General features: G+C 45.1%; 2 non-coding genes across 2 annotated transcripts; one reads left to right on the top strand and one right to left on the bottom strand.

Moving 5' to 3' along the window:
- Window positions 1–1,621: 1,621 nt before the first annotated feature.
- On the top strand, window positions 1,622–1,695 carry TRNAI-AAU (transfer RNA isoleucine (anticodon AAU)). Its single transcript has one exon. It is a non-coding gene; the product is annotated as a tRNA-Ile (tRNA).
- A 3,926-nt stretch (window positions 1,696–5,621) lies between these two features.
- TRNAT-AGU (transfer RNA threonine (anticodon AGU)) lies at window positions 5,622–5,695 on the bottom strand. Its single transcript has one exon. It is a non-coding gene; the product is annotated as a tRNA-Thr (tRNA).
- Window positions 5,696–7,437: the final 1,742 nt, after the last annotated feature.

Here is a 7,437-nt window from a genome sequence, read left to right as displayed (position 1 = left end):
AGAAACAAAAATCTTGAGAGTAGAAAAGGTAGGCTTGCTTGATTAAAGCCTAGTAGAAAGCGGAATAAAGCTGAAGGTGTGAGTTTCATCTCTGTGGACATCCTATTTTTCCTTCACTGTGGGAACACCCCGCTGGTGTTAGCTGTGAAAATCGCTTAACAAACCCTACAAGAAACCTGTCCAATGCCACTTACTGAGTGGTGTACGGGACAGCACGTGTATGGCCTCCCGGAACATTTGTGGCCACCCCAGAACCAAAGGAATCTCTAGGGGTGAGGCCCAGAAAATGGGGTTCAATACTCCTTCCCAGTGATTTCTCCTGGGCGATAAAATCTGAGAAGCATTTACTTTAGGAAGCTCCAAATCCTTTGGACCATTCTTCTCTCCTCCCCTTCTTTTAACTGAGCCCAACCGACCGCTGATCAAATGAGGCCTGGACACGTGCAGGTTCATTGTTTTAATTCCCAGCATCCCTTCCTGCGCATTTTCCAGCGTCAGTAAACTTCTGTTTATCCACAAATGAAGGTCTCGTTTGCTTGTTTGTGTTCTTTCTCCCGACGTCACCAGATTTTCTGCCCGCGCTCTTCCACTCGGTCCGGCTTGTGGAGTCGCCCAGAGTGCCGCTTCCCTGCCGGCCTCAATACCACGGCCTATTCCGGCAGGTTTAACCTCTGTCCGGGTTCCTCTCAGCTCGGAAGTGTCTCAGTGTCTGTCTTTGGAGGGAGGCCGCCTGCTCTTGGAGAGCTCAGGGCTGCGTGGGGAGGTCGGGGCTGAATCACCCACCCAACCCAGCGCCTAAGGGGGACGCTGTGACTCCGTCTGTCCACAGCCGCATCTGTCTTGACTCAGTTTCTCCAGTTTGACGTCCTTTCTTTTTCCTCCAGGACGGAGGCTCAAGGACATAAGCGAGCCCTGCCCAATGGAGCAAAATTAGTGAATAAAATATTGGTCAAATGTTTCTTGCACTGCTTCTTTGATTTTTAATAATTAAGATATAATTCACATACCATAAAGTCACCCTTTAAAAGCGTACAGTTCTGTGGTTTGTAGTACATATTCACAGAAATTATCTAATTTCAAGACATTTTTCTTCTGGGGGTTCAACAAAGGTCTCTGCCAGTTCGCCAGAGTTTATAGTCTAGTGAGTCTAGTGGTTTCCACATTGGAACAATTTTCAGACAACCGCCCTGACTCCGAGCTGCTCTGCTCCGGGCTTGGGGTGGGGGTGGGGACTTTGGGGTCCTGGTTCTTTGGAACCAGAAAGGGTCACAGTCTCCAGAGGCGGTCTTCCGGCGCCGCGGACCCTGCCGCATTCGGGCGTCACCACGTGTCGGACACCGGCACTGCAGCTCTGGACCCCGACGTCCTAACGCGCAGCTGCGAGATTAGGTAGCCGGACCCCGGGCGGGTCCTAGTCAGCAGGTGCGGGGACGTATACTCGTGTCTTCTCGGTCAGTTTGAGAGAGACCACGTTTACTCGGAAGACGAACATTCATCCGTGTTGGCAGCTGGGGTTTTTCTTTATAGAAAAGAGAACATTTCTTACTTAATCTTTTGTAAAAGAAAGCACGCTGACTTTGTTCGGATATGACTATGAGAAACGTGCCAGTTTGCCCCAGCTGGCCGGTTAGCTCAGTTGGTTAGAGCGTGGTGCTAATAACGCCAAGGTCGCGGGTTCGATCCCCGTACGGGCCACTATAAGCTGTGCTTCTTTTTCCACTTTGGCCATCGCCACCCGTGGGAACTTCTCACCCCCGAAGAGTCCTCAGGTCACCGCCGCCCGGCAATTTGATTTGTCCGTGTTTTTTTCTCTAAAAGAAATAGCGTGGGCGAGTTAGGGTGGGGAGCTCTTTGGGAGCCGAGGACGCGCACCGCAGGGCAGGCGCGCTAGGGAGCCGGGACGGGACGGAGGGTTCCTCGCGTCACTGTGAAAGCTGGAGGCAACTGTGATGCCGACTCTAGACTCGGGGAGGAAGTGCCGCTCGGCTGCTGCGGGCACTGTCCTTACGGAGCGACGGTCGCAGGCTTGGTCCCCGCGGCCTCGCGAGACGGGGTTCAGGGTCTTCCTGGCCGCTCTCGCAGAGCCCAGACCCGCAGTGACATGTGCCCATTTCCCTGGCGAGTGGAGATTTGAGTGACGAAAGCTGGTGCGCGGTGAGGACTGGAGGGCCGGAGCCTCTGGCCGAGGTCCGCGTCCTGCCCGTTTCGGACGTCGGGGCCACTGCGGCCCCACACCGGCCGCTGTCCTCGCGCGCCACTGTCCCCCCCGCAACTTCTCTCGTTTAGAAGCCTGGGGTCACCATGCAAATGACATTAACGATACAGATGACACAATAACGTAAGTAATGACTCCGCCTGCGACACAGTGGGCGCTCCTGTGACGCCGGGAAAGCAGGGCTCCCCCTGCTGGGTGGGTGCCGGGTCCTTCCCATGAGCAAGGCAGCATCGCGAACGTTTGAGAAATTAATAAAAGGCACCTGCCGCGAGGTTGTGTATGAAGTAGCGCACTCACCGAGCTGAAGTACCGGAAGGATGCGAGGGCCATGCCATCAGGAGCCTGGCTGTCATGAGGGGGTCTCTGCTCCCGCTCCCCGCACCGCAACGCAGGATATGGTGAGGCCAGAGCCATAGATAGGGGGTTCATACCACTATATTGTCTCTGGCGGCTGGGTTGGAGACACAGGAAGCAGGAGACACAAGATCTGCAACCTGCCGTCCACTTCTCTGCCAACCAACCCCTAGCGTAGCCATGGCTGTTCTATCAGTGGCTAATGGCTAACTGGTTACAGCTAATGGCCAACTAGCCACAGCTGATGGCCATCTACTACCTGAGCCAGCATCTTTCCACGTGAGACGGAGAGCCTGGAAACTGCCCTGTGGGACTCTGTCCCCACACTGGCCCAGAAGCAGCTGTGCCGCCGGCTTTTCCTGTGACGCTTTCAGACTGTCCTTCCCGCAGCTGACTAGCTAATTGCGAGTGCTTTCAGGGAAGCGTCAAAGTAAAATGAAATAACTACATATAGATGACAAATGATTCGAAATGGTTGTAACTAATTGCTCATAATTTTCAAAAGTGAAGAGTGATGATATATATGCAAGAATAATGCCACAAACAAGGAATTTCAGTTGTCTCTAGGGACTAATCTTTGTCCTTCCTGGTAGAAAGGAAACAAGGGGCCTCTTTGTAAATTTTTGTCTGCTTCTAAGCAAATAGGGGGAGGGCGGAGAGCTTTTTTGTATCTGCTTTTTCTCACTTGCCTTCAGCTAACAATAATCCTTATGCTAAAGTGGCATATTGTGGGGTGGCATAATCTGCAACCTTTCATGACCCTCTTTTTGCTTACATTTCTTTGGAAGTAGATGGGAGAGAAGTAAGAGCTATGGAAAAAAATGAGGAACATGAAGTCAAGTTTATTGTGAAGTATAAACGGGATTTCTGGCATAACGCAGGACTACATTCACTAAAGTGAAAATACAATGACCCTCATGGAACTCCAATCATAACCCTTGAAGTGTCTTTAGCTAAAATGGAAAAGCCCAATATGTAGGCCAGTGCTATGCAGTGTACATCTTAGCTTATGAACCACAATGTCACAATTCAAGAAAGTGAACATCTATTTGTGATTTATTTCCTCAAAATGTCACTGAGCTCTATTTTCTCCTCTTTCACTTAGTAGACTCCAGTGATGCACAAATACAACACTTCCTAGGGTTGCACAAAACCAAAATGGCGAGAGTCCAAATTTCGCCAGGGTCTCCTCACTTGTCCTCAAAAATAAAAATGTGTCGAACTCCAGACCAGATGTCATAGCTTATTAATTCTTTGCCTGATACTGACAACCAAACTCCATCAGTTAGCTGTGTTAATAAGGAACAACAGGACCCACATGAATCACTGCTAAGCCCCACCAACTCCTAACCTATCTGCAGTTTCAGCCTCTCCAGGACTGGAATTTCCTAGTCGGCAATAATGAGGTCATCTGCCTAAGAGCCCTTGACTTTTCCTAAGAGAAAGTGACCTTGCCTGAAATAACCCACTCTTTTAATTTTCTTGTCCCACCTTCATTCTACCTATAAAATCTTCCATTTTGCACAATTTGGAGCACCTTTCTGTTTACTAGATGGGATACTGCCTGATTCATGCATTGTACAATAAAGCTAATTAGAACTTTAAATTTGCTCAGTTGAGTTTTCATTTTTTAAGAGCCAAAAATGTTGGTTAAGAGCTCTGAGGCTGAACTTCCAAGACAGAATTTAAAATTTTACTGCAAGGTGATTTTTGTTCAGTTCATATCCTTGTCTTACCAATCATCAGCAAACCCATCACTTTCTTTTTAAATTTATTAGGGTGACATTGGTTAATACATTATATGTTTGAAGTGTACAATTCTACAATGCATCATTTATTTATTGCATTGTGTGCTCACCACCCAAAGTCTAGTCTCCCTCTGCCACCATATATTTGGTCCCTTTTCACCCTCTTCTACCTCCCCCCATTACCCTCTGGTAACCACTAAACTGTTGTCTGTGTCTATGAGTTTGTTTTTTTTGTGTTTTGTTTTGTTTGTTGCTTTCTGTTTTATATCCCACATGTGAGTGAAGTTATATGGTTCTTGTCCTTTTCTGTCTGACTGATTTTGCTTAGCATGATACTCTCAAGATCCATCCATGGTGTTTCAAATGACAGTATTTCATCTTTTTTTTTTTTTTTTATGGCTGGGTAACATTCCATTGTCTATATGTACCACATCTTCTATATCCAGTCATCCATGAAAGGACATTTTGGTTGTTTCCATGTCTTGGCTTTTGTGAATAAAGCTGCAATGAACATAGGGGTGCATATGTCTTTACGAATAAATGTTTTCAATTTTTTTCAGGTAGATATCCAGAAGAGGGATTGCTGGGTCATACGGTAATTCTATTATTAATTTTTTGAGGACCTCTATACTGTTTTCCATAGTGGCTGCACTAATTTACATTCCCACCAACAGTGTATAAGGGTTCCTTTTTCTCCACAGCCTCTCCAACACTTGTTATTTCTTGTCTTGTTGAGGACTACCATTTTAACGGATGTGAGGTGATAACCTCATTGTGGTTTTGATTTGCATTTCCCTAATGACGAGTGAGTGATGTTGAGCATTTTTTTCATATATCTGTTGGCCATTTGTATGTCTTCTTGAGAGAAGGGTCTGTTCAGGTCCTCGGCCCATTTTTAAAATCAGATTGCTTTTCTTGTTTTTGAGTTGTACGAGTTCTTTATATATTTTGGCTATTAGGTCCTTATTGTAGGTATTGTTTGCAATACCTCCAGTTCAGTTGGTTGCCTTTTTGTTTTGTTGATGGTTTCATTTGCTGGGCAGAAGCTTTTTAGTTTCACGCAGTCCCATTCATTTATTTTTGATTTTACTACCCTTGCCTTTGAAACCCAACTGCAGAAACTTATTCATTGTTCCCTTTATGCCAATCCCCTATATTGTGATGCAGTTATCTGGCAAGAGACCCTCCAGAGTTGGAATAACAATTCAATCCATACCGGGCTAACCAGCTCTATAAATTCCTCAGTGCAGCTCAAACTTATTTAATGGCAAGAACACTATTGAAAATACAAAACCAAACAAAGTAGGCCCCGCTGGGATTCGAACCCAGGATCTCCTGTTTACTAGACAGGCGCTTTGACCGGCTAAGCCACAGGGCCCCATTTTGGGTAAATGGTCAGTTATATCATATTTGTAATTTTTTCTGTGAAATGTAGCAATTTACCAGAATCTTGACTTTGTGGCAAAAAAGAACACACCTGTTTCTGAACTCATTCTAAAGCAAAACTTCAATATTTAAAAAAAATGCATTCTTCAATTCACATTTTTAAAAAATGGCTTTAAATTGAAAGGAAATTCCTATTTCACGTTGAATGTCGCCATCTAGGGGAAATATTGGATATTGCAACACATTTTAAATTTATTTCTTTGTTAATTAGTTAAATCTCTGTCCAGAAATGTTGAGTCTCTACTGTATTTCAGGTACTTTTCTAGGTATTGGAGATAGAACAGCGAACAAAACAGATAAAAATTTCCATAGAATTTGTATTCTAGATGAAGCTAAAGAGCAAGTTTTAAAAATTTGTTCTCAATCCCCAAGCAAACAAGGGATACACGAATCAACTGTGCTAACGCCAGGTGACAGAGTGATACCTTCTGAGCTAATTCACTGCACATGAGCAAGACTACCGTGCTCCTTCTATTTCCTCTAACCTGACACAAGAAAGCAAGCAAAGATGAGTTCACATGACGTACCGAGATTCGCAGCCACCCCCCTCCACCTGCCCAAACCAGGCGCCATCAGGCCCTCTCTTTCAAGGACGTTTTGGGCCTCAGCAGACCTGCTGCTTTGTGTGGTGTTGGGCAGGATGAAACATTGCTCTGGCACAGTCTCGTTGTTTTGCTCATTGAGCTGCTGGATTAAAACGACTTGATTGATCACCATCCTCAAAGATTGTAAAACTGAGTGAAGGATTTGTTTATTCCCTTTGTTCCCATGTCCTGCTGCTATTCCTCTCCTTACGTATGCAACTTTTCTGATTTGCTGATTGTGTTTCCTTTTGATCATATGTACTTTTTGCAGAGTTGGCATTTTTGTTTTGTACACATAAAAATTTACATAAGTGGTAAGGTATATATTCTTATGCCTTTTAAAAAGCATTATGACTTTAAGATACATCAAAATTGCCCTGGACAGGATAAAGGCCCCCCACTTGTCACATGGCTCTGGAGAGCCGGGCCCAGAGCTTGAAGGAGACTTGTCAGACCAATATTGTGTCATCGGGGGATGGATGGGAGAGAGATCATGTAGAGGAGGTAAAACTTCTTCTCTACTCTGGTGGGGTCTATGCCTGGGCCTAAGAATTAAACTGACATAAAACAGATTAGTAGGAGAAAAACGTACGACTTTCATTAAGTACATTTTATATGTACTCCGGAGCTCCCACAAAAAAAATGAAAACTCAAAGAAGGAACTCTTGCATTATAGGTTGGACAAACGTGAAAACGTGACAAGACAAACCGGTTGGGGCTAGACAGTTAACTGTGGGAAAGTAACTAGGAAGATAAGGGTTAGTTTAATAAGGTTTTTGGTCCAGGTTTCCCTCAGCCCCGACTGCCTGTCTCTGGTAATAAAAATGTTTCTCCCTTTTTTCTGTCTCTGGTAATAAAAATGTTTCTCTTGGTCCAATAAGGTGCCTTTCACATGGGCATTTTATCTCCTGCACTAAGGAAGAAAAAGGAGGGTCTTTTTTGCATCTGTTGTTTTTAAGTGTCTTTAAGTCAAAATAATCAAAGTGCCAGAGGCATATTTTGGGGTGGCATGCTCTGAACACCTACAATTGAAAACATTTCTTTGCCTCCCATCTTAATGCACAAATATCCTAAGCTTAACTTGAGCAGA

The sequence above is a fragment of the Rhinolophus ferrumequinum genome, chromosome 22 (assembly GCF_004115265.2).
Source record: "Rhinolophus ferrumequinum isolate MPI-CBG mRhiFer1 chromosome 22, mRhiFer1_v1.p, whole genome shotgun sequence".
Lineage (NCBI taxonomy): Eukaryota > Metazoa > Chordata > Mammalia > Chiroptera > Rhinolophidae > Rhinolophus > Rhinolophus ferrumequinum.
Note: the sequence above shows the minus strand (reverse complement) of the source record. Positions and strands in the feature narration are given on the sequence as shown.